Raw genomic sequence first — 24,036 nt, forward strand, 5'->3', positions numbered from 1 at the left:
CAGGAACAGACACCCCCATGGAAAGCTCTCTCTCCTCTACGAACCTGAGCCACTTGATGTGGTGGCCGTCAAGGGGTCCATGGTGACAGCCTCGGATGGGCGGTCGGCTGTCACTCGGAATGTGAGCTTCTTTAAGAAGCTAGGGGACCCCAGAACGGAGTCTCCCCTTGAACCGGACTGGATGGAAGTGCCTGACGACGGGGAGGCCAACCCTCCATGCCTGCGTCCCCTGCCCGGGGAGGGCCACCGGATGGACTACCCGTGCCGGAGGTAAGCAGGAGGTACCCCCAGAGGCCTGGGCGAGGGAAACCCGCTTACCTCAGCGATTATGTATTGGGACATGTTTCATGAGTGGCCCGCAGGCTCACAATGTTAGTTAATGGGATCCGGGTGGCTGTGAATAAAGGGGTGTGTGGGGGTTTGATGTTTATGTTGAAGTGTTATGTTGAAATGTTATTTTGTGATTGTGTAGGTTAGCCAAGTACTGTTGTTTGTCCTCATGGAAAAGGAGGAGTGTGGCATTGCCCCTTTAAGGGATGCGAACGCGGCGGCGTGACGTTGCACGCCGCCGCGTGCATTATAAATAAAGGGGGCGTTCCCGGCCGCGGCAGTACGACCGGGAAGCCCGATGCGAGCAGACGTGTCTGTGTGAGTCTGTTCGTAGTTGGGGGCTTACGGGCATCGCAAGTGGGGGTCATGATACACTCCCAACACCCAAAACTGATATCCTCGGGTCCATAACCCCAATGCCAGTGCATCCACCCAGACTTACTTACTGTTCTTGACCCCCAAACCCTGCATGCTTCCAGCAACAAGCAAAGCAAACCATGGTTCCTTTGTCCGTGTTCTTCACCCCTGCGTTCATCCCATCCCTCCTGAGTTTCCTGTTCTCATGGCACCTTTCAAGGGGACGGGCTATGGACGGCGCTGCACCAAGCCGTGTGCCCTACAATAGTCTAAACCAATAGTCAGGAGGTTAAGCCCGTTAAGTCAATCTCACTGGTGGAATTCAGTGCCAGTCTCTCAAACCGTATATATTTTACTGTTTTCATAATTAAAACCCGGAGGAGGTACACAGGTATTTTAGGAAGCAGGGCTACATTTTTCACACTGCGCACTGAGTCACTGTGCGCGAGATTGCATACAGTGGACTAGGCCCTACGCATGACCCGCCTAGAAATGCATGTGGGTGTACATACTGGCCTCTGCATCGTCTCAGCTAGTGAGCGCAGACACGGTCCCATGAGCCACGCCCTGCATGCTCGCAGCGTGCAATGTGCACCTCAGCATCATATTGTGCACACAGGCCCTGTATGGCTTCCCTGCCCTTAGCCAAGACAGAATCATTGTGAAAAGCTGCCAGGCCATGTGCCTGGGAGAGTTCAGCCTCAGCAGTAATGTTAGATTTAGCCACAGTCCAGTGACATGCCTTAGACCAAGCCAGTCTTTCACATAGTTGGACCTAATAAAACCACATCAAGGTTGGCCACTTAGATTAAGCTTCTTTAACAAAGATATTGTGACTGCAGTATTGGTTGAGCACCCTGGAAATTATAATTATGTTATTTCATATTCATAGAGTGCCTGCTGTCATTGATATGGCTTAGAAGCGCTTTGGTGGATGAAGGCCGTAGTCTGTGAAAATTGAAAATAAAAAGAGTATTGCATTCATATAGTAATTAGAATTAGGTGACTATTCAATTACTTGCATAGATGACTACTTTAAAACATTTTTTTACATGTATTTATTTTTATTGTATATGGTTCACAAAAAACTTTTACATCGCAAGTATTAAAATATGTCAAGAAACCATCTTTTACAATTTACATATCACCACGGGAATACCATTTAAATGAAAAAGAAAAGAAGAAAAAAGGAAACACAATAATACATAGGATTGCATAGATCACAAGATATATATAACATTTCTTATTTCAACCCTGTTGGAGAAAAAGGTTCAAAGGTCACATATGTCAAAGCAATATAATTTGAGAATTAAAAGTTAAAAGTGATATTCAGGTCCGATGCTATAATCGGCCCTAGTAGCAGTATTTGAGCTAAAACATGCAAGACGTTATCCTGTTCATGAAACAGATTCAAGGATTTGATAAATGAGGCTATTGCCAAACCCTCATAGGCATTCCGGATTGTGATACATTGAGACCATATATAATTATCATCCCACCTGAGTCCCCATTTTGCAAACTTAGCTAGATAGATCATTTTTTTTCACATAAAGCCGGACATGAAAGTAATAAATACTTTATGGTTTCAATTTCCCCCACCTTCTCACAGAATCGGCAGAATGTGTTAGTCGACGTTTTCCTTCTAAATAGCACCACACGGGTTGGCAAGATGTTCCAGGGTAGATTGAGGAGTGTCTGGAAATGTCGGTTAGGGAATTGCAAAAGAAGAGGTGGGATAATCCCATGTTTTTTATGCTCCCACTGTAAGTGGCTGAAAGAGGGATACAAATGGAATGTATCCATCGTTACAATCAAATCCTTCTCATACAACAGTCGCTTTACCTTATCAGGGTTTGTTAACCAAGTCTCGCTATGTGAGTCAAGATCACATAGAGTTTGGCTACAAACATCCCGAATAATAGCCATGTACTTACTGGGATCTTTCCCCGAGCCACACCGATGGACCAGTTTGCCCAAGTCAACATACAATGTATTCCGCAAAGGGGCAATCAGCCTGCGAAAGAGGGACATCAATCGTCATTTTACCCGAGCCTGTAACGAGGTTAAACCTAACTCATAACTAATTGCTGCCATTGGGATGTTGTTAAGCAACATCATTATTCGTCCTTCCAGTATCTCCCAGAAATGTTGAAGCTCAATAGTGCAGCTCCATCCCATATGTCAGTTTGGACACAATCTTGCCCTCGTAGAAGAAGATTGAGGGTTTCAACGAAAAGAAAATGACCAAACTTTTGGTCTAATTTTATCATCTGGCTTGATAGGGGTATGTCTTTCTGTTTAAGAAACGCACAGAGTCTGCATCCGGACGGTTGGGCCATTAAAGGGAAACCCAAATATAAAATATTCGAGGTACTCCCTATGGGCACACCCTCCATACTCCATGGCAGCTTTTTCCTTCTCCTTCCTCTCGACAGCCCCAAAATGTGGGCCTTCCTGGGGTTAACTATCAGTCAATTCTCAGTCACAAACTCTGCAAAATTATCAATCAAACGTTGGCGGCCCACCCCAGTGCGATTAAGAAGCAAGAAATCACCTGCATATGCCATCCAAGGAATGTGTAGTTCCCCAAGTTTCGTGATTACCAGACTCACCCCTTCCAAAAACTCTCCGATGTCAGAAACATACAAATTTAAAAGACATGGAGCAAGCCAGCATCCCTGTCTTAAACCTACACAGGTTGCAATCCGATGAGACAGGTTACCCTCCAGGTTAAGCCTAACTCAGATTCCTGTATTGTCGTAAAGGGCTATAATTGAGCTACACAGTCCACCTGGCAAGCCCCATTTTGCAAATTTAGCCCACAAATGGTTTGGGATGACACAATCAAAAGCTGTCGACAGATCTATTGATGCTACAGTGATTTCACCTCCATAAATACCAAAGGCAGATTCCTGAAGGGCCCTCATTACCAACCCATTTACATTTGTGGAATTACCTACTCTAAATCCAGTCTGGAATGTATTTAATTGATGACAGCTGGTCATCCATTCATTCACATGTGATAATAGGATTGAGGCAAACATTTTGCAGTCTGCATCAATTAATGCAATGGGTCTGTAGTTTCTTGCCTAATCTCTGTCTCCACGCTTAAAAATTGGGACAATAAAGACAGTTTGCCAGGTACATGGGAATGCACCACTTTTTACAATGTTCTTAAACAGCAAGGTAAGAATCTGGGCCCAGGCAGCAGGATTCCCCTTTAAAATGTTGTTAGTCAGCCCATTTGGGCCAGCCACTTGAGAAGCTTTAGCTTTCATTATAAGTTTCAACACTTCTTCATATTCAATTATAGGCTGCCAAACTTTAACACCCTTAGGAAACAAATCGACAGAATACTCTGATTCACCCCCCCAGGGAGCACCCCATAGAGATCATAGAAGAAACTGCCCCATTGGGCTTCAGGGGCCGCTTTCAGTTGACTAACTATTACAGTGAGATCATGTTCATTAATCAGCCTCCAAAATGCCCTAAAATCTCTTTTCACTAATGTTCACAACATCATTTCCGCATCTTTTTGCATCATGATTGCCTTTCGAGATCTACAGATGTTTTTATACTTTTGTCTTACTGATTTAATTCTGATATTTTTTTTGCAGTTGATCCCAACCAGAACAGCAAATAGATCTCACCTTTTGATGTATGGAGGCTTTCTCAGAAGCAAGTTTCTGATCAAAAATGTGCTTATGCCTAACTACACCCAACCTCAAATCGGGGGAAGCCTTATCGAACAGAACATTTAAAACATTATGAAAATCATGAACATTTAAAACATTATGAAAATCATGCAGCGCATTGTGCTCAGGTGCATTGATGACTGTTATATCAGTGAGTAGCTGGACCCAATTTCTCATGGGACTCAGCTGTATTCTATGGGTCATAATCATTGAAATATATATCAGGTAACAAAACATGCCAGTTTTGCCTTGAATTAGCAGTTTGCAGTTGCAGACAGTGAAGGAGAAAAATAATGCTGCAATATACACATTATAGAAACTGTTTTAATTTATAATTGAACACCAAATAAATGCTGCAACATACAGACATAATACACAAAAAAGTATGCCTCCCTCTCAACAGTTTCTAGTTATACCCGCAAAAAGTAGAAAAATGGTAGTGCCCCGACCCCCTGACCGGTGCCCCCTGAGGCGGAGCTGGTTGGACTGTCTGACACAGTGGTGCAGCATTCCGAGGCCCTCTTTGGGGCTGGCCAGAGAAGGACCAGCCGGAGGAGGAAGATGGCCTTCTGTCTAGAAGTGGCAGAAAGGGTCACGGCTCTGGGGACTGTCCCCCGCACACTGAGGGAATGTCATAAGCAGTGGGACGACTTGCGCCAGAGGGTCTGCAACCTCCTAGCAACATACAGTAGGAAATCTGCTCCCACAGGAGGAAGGACGGTGGCAGCCCTAAACCTCATGCCCTGTGAGGATGGGTGCAGGTCCATCTTGCACATGGAGGGATTACAGGGAGTCACAACAGCAAAGGCAGCAGCTGGGACCCAAGGTGATGCTGGAAGCACAACAAACCCCATGTAAATGCAAATGTTGAGTCCAAATACATGCATCCCCAGGCGGAGAAACACCAAATGGGCAAGGGAACAAGTCAGTCACAGCTAAGGGCCCGATCGCACACACATGCCAGGGGATGCGGGTAGACGTAGCCAGGCACAAGCACTGTTGCCAAAATTTACAGACCCACAGATGGATACATGATGAGAGCCCATGTATGCCAATAGAGCACAGGACAGTAATCATAGGCCCACCACACACACAACAACAAGCCACCTTGGCAGACCAACTGTCAATGTGCACTCCCACCACTCACATGTAGAAGCACACATTGGAGCCAACAGACCCAAAGAAGCCTGCATGACAAGAGCAGGAGACACACAATGTAGCATGACTGTAATGCAAGCTAGCAGATATAGCTTCCAGAAGACTAATAGCATGCTCATCTCTCCCCAACAGGCACACAGTCATCTGACAGTGATGTGCCTGGACTGTCAACATCAAGCCCAGCAGTTTAAGGCAGACCTGCAAAGACCCCAACATCTCCAGCTGTGCCAGCCCCACCAGCTCCAGCTGCAGCAGCCCCACCACCTCCAACTGGGGCAGTACCACCACCTCCAGCTGCGGCAGCAGAACCACCTCCAGCTGTGGCAGCACCACCACCATCGCCTCCAGCTATGGCAACACCACCACCATCATCGCCACCGACCACTGTAAGAGACACAGCAGCATTGGTGCAGGTGGCTGCTGCCATCACCACACCCATGGTCAGTGGCCCCGCTGTCCCTCCTGTACCCTCCACATCACCAAGGGCACAGCAGTCACCAGGCCATCATGGCAGGTACACCACGGATGAGGGGGAGGACAATGACACTCCCTACCCAACACTGTTTTTCAGCCCTGCAACACTGCACAACCCCCCTCCACTGCCACTGCCCAGCATCCGTTCCCTTGATGCACACCTACGTGCAATTGAGGAGTGCCACATGGAACTCACCGGACTTGCACGCCAGCAGCTGGATGAAACACGACTCATGGGTGAATGCATGCAGGCCTCCAGCCGCAGGAGTGCCCAGTCTAGAGGCCGTGCCACTGCTGCCCTCCTCACCCTTGCCCAAAGAGTGCATGAGGGCAATGAGATTGCCACTGCCACAGCCAAGGCCATGAGCCATGCCATTCAATTGACGGGGTCAAGGGTCTAACCCACTGACATAAGTCACACCCACCAAGAGCTCCCAGCATAGCAGCCCAAGGTGCTGCTCGCAGCGACTCCTGCCCCTAATGGAGTCTGAAAAGGGGTCCATGACAAAAAGGGGCAGCAGGTGAATGTACACTGACTGGGTGCTTCGCTGGTGTGTTTGGTGGGGGTAGGGTGGTGTTTGGGGAGGTAGGAGGGGGTTTTGTGGAGGGGATGGGGTGTTTGGGAAAAGGGGAGGGTGGTGTTTGGTGAGGGGACTGTACAGCTTGTGTGCATTTGCATTGTAAGTTAATACATAGTTGTCATCGTTGTCACCCTGAATCACTGACTGAACATTTCTTTTTTCTAAACAAGTGTTTACTGTGGTGGTACATGATAACTATAAAGGTGTACCCCGTATACCGAGAAAATGATACATTTTAAAAAAAAATCTCTATGAGTTCTTGGCAGGCCATGCACACATCCCTGACCTCTATGCACACGTGCATGGGCCCGGCTGGCACTGCGTCATCCTCATCCTCTGGTGGAGGAATGTCCAGATTTGAGGGCAAGGGTATGGTGCCTGACACAGATGTTGTCCAACATTGAACAGGCCAGGCATCTGAAACGTGCCTTCAAGAGCCTGAAGGCCAGCTCGATGGTTACCCTAGGGTAAAGACACAGGTGTGAGTAATGATGCTCGGCAGTGGTTTTGCCTGTGACAGCGGAATCTCAATGGTCAGTCTGTGCATGCATGTCCCATGTCTCATTGTGCCAAACTGTTCCATGTTACAGTCCTTGCATGAGTACTGCACTGCTCAGGGAGGTGTTGCATTCTGGTGCCTATAGTGCATTGAGTATGGGTGTCCTGTTGGGTTTGAAATGGCCTGGTCAGTGACTGCTACATCTCCAGTCATGCGATTCTCCTGTGTGTTGTGGCCTGTGAATTGAAGTGTGTGTCATGATGCCCGCTCCTGGGGAGCCGGTTCAAGCCCTGCGTCCCCGAAAGCGGACATCCAGTCCCCAAGGAAGGACCCAGCAACCCCATATAGGGGCCCTTTGGACAGTGTCCTGGCGCCTATGGCACCAGGCTCATAAAAGACATCAGTCCTGGCGCCATAGGCACCAGGCTCATTATGGAAGTGCTTGGGTGCACTTACCTGATGCAGACCATACTGCAGGATCCCGGCCTCCTTGAGGCCTGAAAGGAACTACTTTACCTGTGGGACTAATTTACCATCCGGGCGAGGTCGGGGAAGGATACATACCTGATTGGAGGAAGGATACATCCTGGATCACCTGCAAAGGAAGAGAAGAAGAGAACAGAAGAAGGAAAAATCCTTACCTGCTAAATCCACATCCCGGAGACATCTCGCCGATAATCCTGAAAAGGAAGACTTTTATTTAAAAGCTCATCGCGTCTATCGCTGCAGCGCCGCATTCCACTCACCTTTACAGGGCGCCTCCATGTTCAGCAGCGATCATCCGGATTCGCAGTCACGCCCCAGCGCCTAGGGAGAAAAAGACCAGAACAAAAGGTGAGAGAGAGAAGGGAATAAGGAAAGCTAAATCTCCATGTTAAGACTTACCTGTTGATTCATTCCCTCTTCATTTTGGGTCCGCGCCGCATCCTGGCATTTCCGGACCCCGGCCCCTAATGGGAAAGAGAGACATCAGCATTAATGAGCGAATGAAAAGACATTACCAAAAAACGCTCATTAAAGACTTACCTGATTTCTACAAGGATTTCACCTCTCATCTCGGGTCGGTGCCTGTTCCCCGGCATTCCGTACCCCGGCCGCTATGGGGAAAAAGACACCAGCATTAGTACATTAATGCATGGACACAAGGGGAACCTCTTATCGAAAAAACTTACCTGGAAGCCAAGCAAGTTTGGTTCTCACCAATCCGAAAATCCAGTGAAGTAACTGGATACCAACGCGCCCCTGCATCAGAAGCAGGATGGAGAGCTCGTCCTTCCAGACCCTAAGGTGAGACGCTACGAGGAATCACAGAAGGGTTTCGAGGAGGGTGAGAGGGGAAAGTGGGAGGCTGATTGCATTACCCCGCAGACAGTTAATCCCCTATTTTCGCCTACAGAAGGATACTTCTGCGAGCCAGACAAGCCAGATTTGGGGGCCCGGTCCAGTCCGTCTTCCGAACCCTGAGCATCACCTTAGAAGAGTACACAGCAGCGCAAACTAGTCCAGCGCCTCGGTGGGAGTCAGGTGAGCGTTACAGAACGCGAAGCCTTCCTACAAATTCCCACCCAGGGGCTATGGAAAGTTCTGAGACTGATCAGTTGGCCCAATTACTGGGGGAATTACGGGCCGAAGTACATGCCGCTCGTCAAGAGACTAATGCCCTCAAGAGGGAATTAAAAATATCAAAGGAAAGAACTGATGACCTGGCCAGACAGCTTTTGCAAGGTCAAGCTGGGCAAACTCCTCTACCCGGTTCCGGAGGGAACCCCGCTCCTGTGGTTTCCAATAACCCTGTGCAGATTAATTTACCTGGAAACATACCGCTGGCCCCACCCGAACGCTTTGCTGGGGACCCCAAACGATTCGCCGTATTCATGAACAGTGTCGTTTGCACTTCCTATGCAGACCTGGGGCCTTCCCTAATGATCAAACAAAGGTAGCCTTTGTATTGTCATATCTCAGCGGCTGCGCTGCCGATTGGTCAGTTCCACTGGTTACTCAAGATGACCCGATTCTCCGTGATTTTCAAAGGTTTCAAGCAAGCATGGAAAGGTTATTTGCTCGACACTCTCAGGGGCAGGCTCTGGATGACGAACTTCTATCCCTGCGACAGGGCAATCAGGACCTCCTATCCTATATTGCAACCTTTAATAGACTAATTGTGGAAACGGGATGGCCAGAGGATAAAAGAGTCACGTTGTTTTATCGAGGCCTACGCGGAGAACTTAAAGATGTCTTGGCCCAAGTTGTAAATCCGCCCCAAGAATGCACAGAGTATATAGACTTAGTGGTCCAATTGGATCACAGACTTCAAAACAGAAAAGCAGATCGGTCCAGGTTTGAGACCCGGGTGTTGGTCAAGACCCATGCTAATCCCAAGGGAGTTGATGTCTCTGAACCTATGCAAATTGGAGGGGTTAAAGGACCCTTAACTCAAAAGGAACGTGAAAGGAGGCGGCAGTTAAAATGATGTCTTTATTGTGGGAATTCTGGACACTTTCTACGAGATTGGCGGTAGGAGCCGCTGATAAAAACCATGAAGACTCTGTTTCGGGAAACGACTCCGCCCGACAAGTGTAGGGGTCCGCTTACCGAGCTTGAAAACTAACCCTCAGACCTCGCATTTCATTGTGCCAATGGTTCTCCTAGATCCAGAACAGCCTAAGCGGTTGCATGCAATAAAGGCATACATCGATAGTGGGGCAATTGGAAACTATGTGGATCGTGAATTGGTCTCTAGGATTAACCTCCCTCTCCGTCCTAAAACCAGCAAAGATGTCATCAACACAGTCGATGGAACTGAAATTGCCTCTGGACCGGTAACACATTCCACTACTGAGGTGACTCTTATTGGTCCCGACGGCCATCGGGAGGGTGTTGTGTTTGATGTAATCAAGGCTCCACAGTTTCAGGTTATTCTTGGAATCCCTTGGTTAGAGACGCATAATCCTCGAATTGATTGGCGAGCTAAGAGAATAACCTTCCCGGATTGTACATAAACCTGCTACCCAGAAAACCTGAAGATTAATCTAGCATCTGTAACCTCTGCCTCCATGCAACTACCTACGGAATACCAAGACTTTCAGGACGTCTTCCAAAAGGAACAGGCCAACACGTTACCTCCTCACAGATCGTACGATTGCCAAATCTGGTGCCCGGTGCACAACCCCCTTATAGCAGGATTTATGCCCTTACCGAACCTGAGAATCTGCATTTGAGACAATATTTGGATCAATACCTAGCTAATGGTTTTATTCGCCCGTCAAAGTCCCCGGCATCCTCGGCTTTGTTCTTCGTGCCCAAAAAAGAAGGCGACCTTAGAACTTGTATCGATTACCGCGCATTGAACCAGATAACGGTTAAAAACCGTTATCCTCTGCCTCTGATCCCTGAACTCCTTGACCAGGTGAAGGATGCTTGCATATACACCAAGTTAGATCTCCGGGGGGCTTATCATCTGGTACGAGTTAAAGAAGGCGACGAATGGAAAACTGCCTTCCGTACTAAATACGGATTATTCGAGTACCAGGTGATGCCTTTCGGATTGTGTAACGCGCCGGCTGCCTTCCAATACTTCATGAATGATGTCCTTCGGGAACTCATAAATGTTTGTGTTGTCGTATATATCGATGACATTCTGGTGTACTCCTCTTCGGAATCTGATCACAGAAAACACGTCAGGGCAGTACTTGAAAAACTGCGCCAACACAAACTATTTGCTAAATTGGAGAAATGTGTTTTCCATACCACAGAAGTCGAGTTTCTAGGTTTCATCCTGACACCCAAAGGAGTCCGAATGAACTCAAGAAAAGTGGATGCCATCCTCAAATGGCCATCACCTAGCTCTGTAAAAGGGGTTCGAAGCATGCTCGGCTTTACCAATTTCTATCGCAGGTTTATCCCGGAATTTTCACGAGTGGTACAACCCATTACTGCACTCTTGAGGAAAAATAAACGTTTTGAATGGTCTGAAGAAGCCGAGCAGGTCTTTCAGGATTTAAAAGCTAAGTTTACCTCTGCACCTATATTGAAACACCCGCATCCAGATCTCCCTTATGTCGTCGAGACTGCCGCATCCAGCATAGCCATGGGAGCTGTCCTGTCCCAAAGAGATCCCGAAACCAACCAACTGCATCCCGTAGCATTTTGGTCCAGAAAATTCTCGGCACCCGAGGTTAATTATGCAATCACGGACAAAGAACTGTTAGCTATTAAGTCCGCTTTTAAAGCCTGGCGGCATTATCTGCTTGGCGATCGACATACCATCACAGTGATCACTGATCACCGGAATTTACAGTATTTGAAAACCGCCAAGGCTCAGTCATCACGGCAGCTCCGATGGGCTTTGTTTTTCGCTGAATTTGATTTCGTGATTACCTATCGACCTGGCTGCAAGAATGGCAAAGCAGACGCCTTATCCCGAATTGGAATGGGAGACTCTGATACAAACTCAGAACCAGTACCAATAATTCCCGAACAGAGGATTCTAGGCATGACTTTGTTACAGACGCTTGAAGACATTCAAGCCAGAGTGAAACAACTCCTGGACCCTACAACCTTACAGGATTGGATACAAAAAGGATCAGACTTTACCATAGATAATGGTTTACCTTATTTCCAAGGACGCTTATTCCTGCCACATAAGGAATTACACGAACTAGTTATTTCCGGTTATCATGATGCATTAATAGAGGGACACCCCGGTATTGCCAAGACAGAGGAAAAGGTGAAACGACAATTTTGGTGGCCCTCTTGGCGAAAAGATGTTAAATCTTTTGTGATGTCCTGTGGTGTTTGTGCCCAAAATAAGAGTCAAAAGAAAAGACCAGCCGGTCTCCTTCAACCTCTAGACATACCGCCAGCACCCTGGATGCTATCAATGGATTTTATTACGGACCTGCCTCCTTGTTCGGGGTACAATACTATTCTGGTAATTGTGGATTTGTTTTCCAAAATGGCCCACTTTATTCCTTTGAAAGGTTTACCTTCAGCTTCTGTCCTAGCCAAAGAATTCCTCGAAAATATTGTTCGGCTACATGGATTGCCATCTGTACTAATCTCTGACCAGGGAAGCCAATTCATTTCCCACTTCTGGCGCAAATGTTGTCAAATGGCGCAGATCGACGTAAGATTATCGACCAGTCACCACCCTCAGACCGATGGTCAGACCGAGAGGACAAATCAGACCCTTGAGCAATACTTACGGTGTATGTTACAGCAATCTGAAAGCAACTGGAAAGACATTCTTTGGATAGCCGAATACGCATATAATAATTCGGTACACTCTGGAACTGGCCACAGTCCTTTTTATACTTTGTTTCGGCATCACCCTCGAACCTCAAACCTTGACTCACCTCAGAACCTCGGAATGCCTGCAGTAGAACATCTGCATTCTACAATTACCCAAGCCTTCAAAGAGGCAACTATGCATTTACAACAAGCCAAGAGAAAATACAAGGAGAATGCTGATCTACATCAGAGTGAAACACCTCCGTATCAGATTGGGGATCAAGTGTGGTTAGCTACCAGACATTTACCACTCAAAGGGCCTCGAACTTTTAACCCAAAATATCTGGGACCTTATTCTATTACGGCAATAATTAACCCAGTGGCTGTTAAACTTGATTTACCAGCTAGTCTGCGAATTCACCCTGTTTTTCATGTATCACTTCTGAAACCAGTGGTACCCGGAACCCGACTACTCAAACCTCCAGAACCTATTCTAATAGATGGGGAGCCCGAATTCGAAGTGAAGAACATTTTAGACTCAAAAATGTTTAGGTCAAAACTGTTCTACCTAATTGGTTGGAAGGGGTACGGACCTCAGGAGAGGTCGTGGGAACCCAGCCCAGCGACCATGTGCATGCACCTCGATTAGTCAGGAAATTCCACCGACTCTTCCCAGACAAACCAAAACCCCCGGAGGGAACAACCTTGGGAGGGGCCTTGGGGGGGAGTGCTGTCATGATGCCCGCTCCCGGGGAGCCGGTTCAAGCCCTGCGTCCCCGAAAGCGGACATCCAGTCCCCAAGGAAGGACCCAGCAACCCCATATAGGGGCCCTTTGGACAGTGTCCTGGCGCCTATGGCGCCAGGCTCATAAAAGACATCAGTCCTGGCGCCATAGGCGCCAGGCTCATTATGGAAGTGCTTGGGTGCACTTACCTGATGCAGACCATACTGCATGATCCCGGCCTCCTTGAGGCCTGAAAGGAACTACTTTACCTGTGGGACTAATTTACCATCTGGGCGTGGTCAGCTAAGGATACATACCTGATTGGAGGAAGGATACATACCTGGAACTTCTTCTAAGGCTATTTAAACCCCACCCGAACAGCCACACGTGCTTTGCGTTGTTCTGCATCTAGCAGCTGGACGCTCACCGTGTCTGCTCCTGCATCCTGACTTCTGCCACGCCTGCCAGCATTCTGGATCACCTGCAAAGGAAGAGAAGAAGAGAACAGAAGAAGGAAAAGTCCTTACCTGCTAAATCCGCATCCCGGAGACATCTCGCCCATAATCCTGAAAAGGAAGACTTTTATTTAAAAGCTCACCGCGTCGATCGCTGCAGCGCCGCATTCCACTCACCTTTACAGGGCGCCTCCATGTTCAGCAGCGATCATCCGGATTCGCAGTCACGCCCCAGCGCCTAGGGAGAAAAAGACCAGAACAAAAGGTGAGAGAGAGAAGGGAATAAGGAAAGCTAAATCTCCATGTTAAGACTTACCTGTTGATTCATTCCCTCTTCATTTCTGGTCCGTGCCGCATCCTGGCATTTCCGGACCCCGGCCCCTAAGGGGAAAAAGAGACATCAGCGTTAATGAGCGAATGAAAAGACATTACCAAAAAACGCTCATTAAAGACTTACCTGATTTCTACAAGGATTTCACCTCTCATCTCGGGTCGGTGCCTGTTCCCCGGCATTCCGTACCCCGGCCCCTATGGGGAAAAAGACACTAGCATTAGTACATTAATGCATGGACACAAGGGGAACCTCTTATCGAAAAAACTTACCTGGAAGCCAAGCAAGTTTGGTTCTCACCAATCCGAAAATACAGTGAAGTAACTGGATACCAACGCGCCACTGCATCAGAAGCAGGATGGAGAGCTCGTCCTTCCAGACCCTAAGGTGAGACGCTACGACGAATCACAGAAGGGTTTCGAGGAGGGTGAGAGGGGAAAGTGGGAGGCTGATTGCATTACCCCACAGACAGTTAATCCCCTATTTTCGCCTACAGAAGGATACTTCTGCGAGCCAGACAAGCCAGATTTGGGGGCCCAGTCCAGTCCGTCTTCCGAACCCTGCGCATCACCTTAGAAGAGGACACAGCAGCGCGAACCAGTCCAGCGCCTCGGTGGGAGTCAGGTGAGCGTTACAGTGTGCTGCGGTGGTGGGTCCTGCATGTGCAGGGTGCTCTCCGGACATGCATTTGTGATATTCTTGCAGCCCCCCTTTGCACTCAAGCTGCTAGGTAGATGGTATTGTACGTGTACTCACCCGACATCCAGGTCCTTTGTCCTCTGTGACGCCCCATGTAGACCGACAGTGTGCTGCTCGGAAGGACCATTGCATTGTGGGTTGATCCTGGGAATCGGGCACAGCAGTGTTTGATGGTAAGGTCAATGCCACAGGTGACCTGGACATTCAGCGAATGATACTGCTTCTGGTTCCTGTAGACCTCCTCTCAGGCCTGGGGGCACCAGCTCAATATGTGTGCAGTCCAATGCTGCCACCACATTGGGCATACCTGCAATTGCATAAAAGCGGACCTTGGTGATGTTAAACTGTGCCTGGCTGGTGGGGAGGGCGATGTCCTGGCCCACATGGCACAGGAGGGCCTTCAGCACCTGCACCAGCACTCTGGAGAAGGCAGGCTGCGAAATGATGTGCAACTGGAACGTGCCACTGGCCAGGAAGTGCAGGACTGACACAAGCTTTGGCAGCAGTGGTATGGTTGACCTAATGCAGATCCTGCTCTCAACATCCGTTTGGATGTGGGTGAGAAGGTCAAGCATGGTCACCCTGTTTAGGCAGTACAGGGTTGCCTAGTCATCAAGGCCACAGGGTAGGGCCCCTGTGCGAGGGATCACTACATGTCTCTTCCTCTCCACCTGCATCCCCATCGTCCTCCCCTTCTCTCCCTGGCGTCCTGTTGCCTCTGCTGGTACTCTGGCCCCTGCAGCGGTAGATTGGCATGTAGCTCCTCCAGCTCGATGTTTGCAACAATGAGTGGCAACATGTTTGTGTTGTGAAGTCTTTTTGGGGTAGTTGTGGCCCTTTTATACTCTTCCTGTGTGCATAGGGTGTACCTGGGTGGATTGGGTGCACCTGTGGTCTTATTTCCTTCACCTTTAGCCATTTACCGGCTGGTCTTATGTGTTGTTCTCTCTGCCTCGGATTTGTCAGTATTACCAGTAAATATCTGCTGGTAATGCCGGCAACTCCAATCTCGTCATATGCCAGTGATACAAATTTGCTGGTATTGCTGGAACAGGTTTCCGGCATTGCCAGTATTTTCATTGCTGCTATTACCGGCACCGGTAATTCTGGATGAGGTGATATCGGCACCAGTAATTCCGGCAACTGTCTTCCGGCAAACTCATACTTTGCAGGGCCAGTAAAAGTGCCAGTAAACGATATTACTGGCTCTTTTACTGTGTATCAGAAAACTTGTAATGAAGGCGATAGACTTTTAAATACACTGCCTTGTCTTAATCCTTAGGCACTTTCTTTTGGGTTATAGTGTTCTACCAAGTAGATGGAATAATGGGCATTACAGTTTACATTAGCTTTCTCCATAAAAATATTCGCATATCTTCAAAATATTTTGGAGATCTTTTTTTTTTTGCTTACAAACGTCACGGCCCAAAGCCATCCTCGGCAAGGTGGTCTGTCACGGGTTTAAGTTGAGTCCACAAGACTTGATGCTGCACTCGTTTAAATTGTTGCAAGTCACCAGTGGGTCCCAGTAGAAATAAATATGCGCTCCTTAAGTCAGAAGTCGGACACAGGGGTACCAGGTTTACACCAGAAATTGCTCGCTTTTATTGTATTGTTGTTCGCAATTTGCACAATTTTCTCAGCAGTCGATCATGGTCAAGGTCTCCAGTGGGGGCTGGGGCAGGGATATTGAGAACACAGTTCTCTACTCTGTCAGGGCCAGATCACAGTGAAATATTCATCATATTTGCAAACGCCTAGTGTCCAGTTTCTGAACATTCCCATAGAGGCAGGTTCAGATGCTGGGACTCACTGAACCAGCAATCTCTCCTAGAGGTCACGTACCACGGTCATGATTTGATAAGGGTGCTAAAGCATCACCAATGGGGAGGAGTTACCAGCAGGTTAATGCCCAGCTGGCCTGCACCATCAAAGCCTGCACAGCGGGTCAACTTCTGGTCCAGGATTGCCTTGCTGCACGTGATCAATATCCACCTCTCTTCCCCATTGGGCCAAGGGCTGCCTAAACAGAAGCAAAACAATACAGTCATGTGTTATTAGCGTAAACAAGGTATCTGCAACACTTGCTTTCGGTTGCACCTCCTTCCAACTGTTATCATTGTGAACAGATGCCTGGGTACTAGTCATCCGCCCAATCGGCTCATGCTGACTTGCAGTAAGGTAGCTCTAGAAGGGTCAACTCAGATGTTCACCCTTTTCGGTTGAGAACGTGTGCACTATTAAAAGTGCTAATATTAACCAGAGCTGTGAAGCAGGGGGAGCAAGCACTACATAAAATATACCATTATCAATGACCTCTTCTTTTATCATAGCCTGTGCACTGTGCCCGTGTACATTATCTAATTGTGAGAAAGCATGAATCTATTACCTGGGGAGATAGTTATTTAAGCACTAGTTGTAGCAGTATTCTTATCAGAGGTGGAAATCTAGTAGACAATCAGGAGCTTCGGCAAGGCACCAGTTGGGATGGTCAGCCTAATGGAGTTCTGTGGAGCGTATGAAGGCAATCCTGATCCCTAGACTGTTGGCGGTAAGGAGAAGACGTAAGCAGTTCATACCATCCTCTTTCTCTCATGGAGGTTGATTATAAAATCTTGTGCACAATACTGGCAGGTAGCCAAGACTGGTTATTGTGAAATGTGTGCACGAGGACCGGCTTGGGTTTATCCGATAAAAGAATTCAATTTCTAATTCGAGACTGCTGTTCATGCTGTTGGATAATTTCAAGGCTAGTAGGCCCTCACTGGCAATAGCCAGTTTGGATGTGCCTAAGGCCATCAATACAATCGACTGGCAGTATATTCTAAGGGTGTTAGTACAATTCAGAAATGAAGCAGGTATTTAACATGGTTTGATACATTGTATAGGAGACCAGTTGCTAGAGTCCTAATCAGTGACTTTATTTCAGAGGAATGGCCGGTAGAGCATGGTTCTCGACAAGGATGCATTCTCTCACTATGTATTTTTGCTATGATCACGGAACTCCTAGAGGGAGTTATTTGACAACGTTTCATCAGAATAGCTATCATGCTAAAGAGATGGGCCATATTATTGCAAACTGATAACATTTTGTTATACATTGGGGTCCCAGCAATGTTTCTATGCTTGATTGAGATCATCGAGGAATGTCACATGTTACATGGATTGAACATTAATTGGGAAAAGTCTGTGCTTTACGGCCTGATTTAGCTGGGCTAAATAATTTGGAGATTAGAATTGCCTGAGATGGGTTCAAGCATCTACAAATGCAAATATTTTGAGATAATAAGACTGTGTATCTTATCATTTGAATGCACTGGATGACCCAGTGTAATTCTGGCATATCTTTCCCTTCTCACTCATAGATAAGACTTCTATTACAAAGAAGATCATGGTCCCTTGGCTACCTTACATATTTTAATGAATGGCCATGTTAGTTGCAGATGATTTCTTCAAGAAGCGTGATGGCCCTCTGTTGTGTCTGCTGAAGGCTAATGGAATCCCTTAGATAGTCCTGGCTTCACTGTAAAGGCCATATGAGAGGGTTAAGATATGGGTGCGTTCCTGAATTTCAGGACCTGCTATGGACCCTCTACTCTACAATATGTGGCGCCATGGTTTTCAGAAGACCCGATAGATCAGGACAGGCACATGATGTAGAGTTTGCAACAGTGGGAAAATGTGCAGACAGATAGCTTCTATTGGCTGTGACAAAGATCTGTATGGTGTGGAATCAGTTGGTCAGAATAGAAGGGAACAAGGCCCATCTGAGAGCCTGGCGAGGAGAAAGGTTGTCGGTAGACCAGGTGAGGAATGGAGAACTACGGTGTTGGGTGTTATTGTACAACCCTCTGTAGAAGATAGATATAGATCAAATTAAAAGTATAGGGTACCAAATCCTGGGAATATGTTTAATAGAATATGCCAAAGTCTCAATAAAGGTCAGAAAAACCTGGATGGATTTCCTGCTGAGAAAAAGAAGATGCTGCAAATGTTGCATTGAGGAAAAGGGTGCTTGAAGGCAGGAGTGCCAACGCCTTTATTGCCATCAACCAGAGTGAGGGAGAAGTGGAATAATGACCTGGGATCTCAGTTAACACATGCAGATTGGGGCAGCCGGCCGGCTTCCAAGCAGGCCTCACCTGGCATATGAGACTCTACCAGTCACCAACAGGTCTTAATCTTCCTACAAGTTCCGAGTACATTTCTGTGAAGGTCAGCTCACATAGAAGCCCCTGCAGTGTGTTTTGACAAGCTGTCTTCTCAGACATCATTACTTCTTGTTGTGTTTAAATGAATGACTGTGAGAGGGCCCCTGCTGGCAGACAGAGCCTGCGGTATAAATTTACAGTTTGGCAGTCACAGGATCTGTGATCAACAATGCCCTATGGTCTCAAATAAGTAGATTTTTGCACGTATTGCGAGGGCCATTTCTTTTTATTGTAGTGTAGTGTGTTTACATAACAAGTAGGCTTGACGTTGTTTGTGAATTGCAGAATGCTGGTCACCATGGACATGTCTTTTGCAGTTATTTTGCACCTCCAAGCAGCCACAACCAGTGTTATTTCTGGGTACCAGTCCACGGACGTGACTCACTCTAATTCATGAGACACCTCTGTGTCCGGCAACATATTCAGCTTTCCCGGAAGTGACCATGTATGTATTCTCTGGCTGGGCACGCCTGCGTGCTGCTGACTGTGAGGTAAGTGTGGTATTGCACCCGACTCAGAGTGTCACGTGCTCAGAGGAGGAACCCGCTCCACGTGACATGAGAAGGAAGGGGAGGAAAGAAGAGAAATAAAGGGGCACGAGTGCTGGAAATGGGGTAGTGCAGAGTATGCCACTGATCTCTGTGGGTGAACATTATTGAGAGCTCCCGCTGTGCGGCGTAACCCTATAGAGGCCCATTCAGACCAAACACACATTCTTCTTTTTTTTTTTTAATTTGTATTTGGTTTATACAAATTAAACCTTTACACAATTTGACATAGATATGAAAGTTTGAGAATTAAAACATAATACAATATCGTTCCACATATAACCTATCTAAAATAAGACACAATAATATACACAATTCTCAGATTGGAAATGTTAAAACAAATATACAGTATGCTTTCGATATATACCCATCTATAACCGCATACAATCTCTTTTCATTGTTTAACATTTTGGAATTAGAACATCATATGGGATCCAGGGTGCCGAAAGGATAGAAGAAAAGCACCATTTCCACACATTTTGGTACACAAATCAAGTAAAAACTTCTACGGCACTTTACATTTTAAAGTTGTAAACATACGGTCAAAGCAGGCATAGGAAAAGAGACCCACGTCTTCAAGTATAATTGGAGATCCAGAGAGGGTTCTCGGTAGTGCTGGTTTGTTCTTCCTAAAGTTGCCAAACCACACACATCTACTAAAAATTTACCACAGCTATCTTCAGTGTGTTTAACTTACCATGGAGCATATACCACCATAATAGGTCAGTAAACACCCTCGAGGGGTCATGGACAAATTACCCAAACGAGGTTAGTCTCTGTGGGGCAATTGTTACACAGTGTAGAAGTAGGTGTTCAAGTGATTCAGTCGTAGTTTTACAATGGCAAAAGAGGCAGGGGATTTTTTGACTCGTCCCAGATCTAATTTCGAGTATTTCCCCCGTAAGGAGAGCATTAAAACGAAAACGCAAATAGATTGCTCTCCTTGTAGGATCTGGGAATTTAGTTAAGTAGGATTCCAACATGCCTAATTCTTTCCCCTTTGCAATCAATTGTTTATAAATCTTAGAGGCTGCCACCGTATCTGTGGTATTGGCCCAATCCAGCCATTGCAACTGTTTTTTCACACCCATTGGATTGGAGATTAACATTTCGTGTGATACATTGGTGGTCCCGAGGAGTTCTACACAAGGTGTAGAGGGAGTTGTTTTTTGATATTACCAAGTTTCGATAGAGTGCAATTTTTTTCCATTTAATTCGCAAATGTAATGATGTAAGACCTAGTTCATAACGAATTGCGGATATTGGTACACTCTGGGGCAGATAGAAGATGATTTTCCGCCATATTTTGGATTCCATTTTATGTACCATGTGCGATTTTTCAAAAGGGAGGATTTCAAGACCATATAATAATTTTGGCACAACTTTCAGATTATAAAACCTGATCAGGGGAGTGATAGAGAATTTGCAGTATTTGCCCCAGACCTTCCTCATTTGGAGAATAGGTTTATCTGCTTTCTCCAAATAGAAATTCCAGTAAGACTGTATAGAAGCGTTCCCAAATATCGGGAAACCCAGATAACATAAAGATCTAACTTTTGCTAGAGGACAAGCATTAATTCGCCATTTATATTTTGGAATCCTCGTCCTGGTAGTGAAAGATATTACAACAGATTTCTTTTAATTTATCACCAGTGCGTTGTCTTGCACATATGACGCCAGGGCCGTACGTTTTCAGACCAACGGTAGTGTTATCAACCAAAAGAAGGTCATCAGCATGAGCATTCCAGCATATTTTGATGCCCTCTATCTTTGTAGAAACAAGAGAAAAGGTCGTGAGAGGGACATTTGCTTCATCTGTATAAAGGTTAAAAAGGGTTGGGGCAAACAAACACCCCTGTCTGAGACCATTATGAGTTTGAATTGTTTTAGAGAGATCACCAGACATATTCAGTCTCACTTGAATTGCCGAGTCTTCATGAAGATTGATGAGGATTGTCAGAAGATGGGACGAGAGCCCCATTCGGGCTAGTTTTGTCCATAGTCTCACCCTGTCTACCTTATCAAAGGCAAGCGAAAGGTCGACTGATGCCAAATATATTGGGGTTGCAGTTTTTTTGCACGCTTTCTCTAATAGTAGACAAATAATCAGCCCCCTATCTCAGTTCCCATCCCCTTTCGAAAGCCAAACTGCTGGGGTGGTAAGATCTTATTGTAATCTGCCCACTCCTCTATTCTCTGTAATACCAACCCCGCAAAGATCTTTGAATCAGCATCCATAATCGGAATCGGGCGGTAGTTTGTCGGGCAGGTTCTATCCCCCTTTTTATATATGGGCACGACATATGATATCCTCCAGGACTGAGGAATTACTCTGAACTGTATGATGGAATTGAAAAGGATGAATAGCGATTTTGCCCAGTATTCAGGAGTCTTCTTCAGGGTATTATTTGTCAACCCATTGGGGCCGGCCGCCCTTGAAATCTGGGATTCAACATCATCAATTGAGAAATTGACATCCCAGGACCCCTTTTTTAGGAGCAGTAATTCCTTTGTCATTGCCATTTTGCCTTTATAGAGGATTGAAAAATGTTTTCCCCAAGTATCGGCCTGTACACTAACCGATTGAAGTATGACCTGACTCTTTTCCAGTGCATTTATCAAACCCCAAAATTCATGACCCAAGGAGCCCCTTAGAGCTGCTAACATATTAATGTTATTGTTGTTTAGCAGAGCAATCTTGTGATTTTTCATCCAGTGTTTCCTGGTTTGTTTAATTTGTCGAATGTGTCTTTTTTTTTCCATCTCATTCAGATTAGTTTTCAGAATTGATCTAATTTAGCGATTTTCAAGATTTTTTTTTGCCTTACCAAAGGATCATATGCATGTTTGTGAATGGGTTTCATAGTGCCATATTTACTTTGTTTTATGGATCTCCCAATCATGGCTTTGATGTGCTCTGTGAAATTCAGCACCGAAAAACACTGTAGTCTAGAGGACAGTGGCATTCTATTGTAATCTTGGACAAAGACGGTATTGAATTTATTAACATTTCCCTCATGCCAAATTATGCGTTTTCCACCACATGAAACTATCGGTTGCATCTGCATCATGTTTTGTTTAGGCGGTACCGTAAAGGATGCAATTTTAATTTCCAAGAATCTGTGATTGCTCATATTTGTATTGTTTATATTCAGTTCTAAACATAGGACAGATAGCGATTTGGACATGAAAATGTGATCAATATGCGATTTATGGACCTCATTCGACCATGTATGTTCATAGACAGAGGAATTAAACAAACCATTAATATGGTCCAGTCCCCAGTAATCAAACAGCTTTCTCCAGATTTCACCATTGCTAATCTTTTGCTTAATTGGGGAGGGACCCGCCTCCATAATTTCTGTATTCAGCTTAGACCTAAGTACTGAGGCACCCATCTTTTTCCCAATGCCTTGGCCATATTTAATTTCTGAGTTGAGATCACCCACAATTATAATATCCATTCCTCTGTATTTGAGCAACATGGCAGATGTACAATTGTCAGTTGCAAAATGACATTGCCCAATGGTACTTGGGAATTCCAGTAAATGTTTAGCACCAGCATCAGTTCAGAATGTAAGACACTTCCACATTCCAATACAACAGCAAGTGCAAAATTAATTAATTCCATAGATTCCAGTACACGTGTCCCCGATACTACTTTGACCGCAATGAGTAAACCACCTGCTGGTCTTCCACGTAGCCCCATTTTAGCTAAGAGGTGTTTACAAATAAAGCCATCAAGTTCTATAGGGGCGGTGAGCCACGTTTCCTGTATACAGAAAAAGTCAAATGATTTTAGTTTTGCGCAGAGTGCCCCCGAGTTCACCAAATTCAAGTGGCCCCTAGAATTCCATGAGAGCAATTTCCAGTGATCTTTTCCTTTAGTAGGACTAAAGCTTTTGTTTCATTTTTTGGATTTCAGATATTGACTCTCTGAGCGTTTGTGCAAGCCAAGTCCAATCCTGACCCTCCTCTCCCTTACGAGCCAGAGTATTATCCTTGCATGTGTCTGCTTCCTCCCTGGATTTGTTAAAGTTTCCTTTGACCGTCCCCTGGGCATTACCAGTCTCCCAGCCATTACTGAAAATCAGGATATCGTAACCCATTCTATTAAATTGGTCTGTCTCCTATATAATCTTGTCAAATATCTTTTGTGAGTTGGGAACAATACGGACATGATCAAGGCGTGCAGGATGAATGAAGTCCACTAGACAGATATCAGCAGATGCAATCAGCCTCAGTCTTAGAATGTCGTTAAATAATGACAGGACACAAGGTCTATTCATGGAGGGTGGTCCTCCAGTGTCATACAGATTATAGAGAAGGATAATTGGATATACTGGGAAAGAGACATTTCGCCACAATGTGTTCCTTAAATCACTATCCCTTACATGCAGGGGCTTTGTCGGTTCATATTGTAATGTATTCCTTGTTTCCTGTGAAACTTTGGAGTGGGACTTTCCTTGCTCGTCAGACAATTGTGTAGGCTCCCTTTCATATTCCTCCCTCTGTGGCCACTGATCATGATGTAACTGCACTTTTTCTGTGCCTTCTCCCCTAATTAAAGAGGAAGTGAGCCTTTCATTAGTAGCCCAAAACGGATATCCCTTTTTCTCATGGTCCTCTCCCACTGTATCCTTTTTTCCCAGCCGTGCCAGGTCGGGGAGGAGGTCCATCATGATACTTTTTATGGTATCAGGGAGCCTCACAAGTTCCCCTTCAATCCCTGTCAGGAGTTGTT

This window comes from Ambystoma mexicanum, chromosome 10 (assembly GCF_040938575.1).
Source record: "Ambystoma mexicanum isolate Mex_15411 chromosome 10, UKY_AmexF1_1, whole genome shotgun sequence".
In the NCBI taxonomy this organism is placed as follows: domain Eukaryota; kingdom Metazoa; phylum Chordata; class Amphibia; order Caudata; family Ambystomatidae; genus Ambystoma; species Ambystoma mexicanum.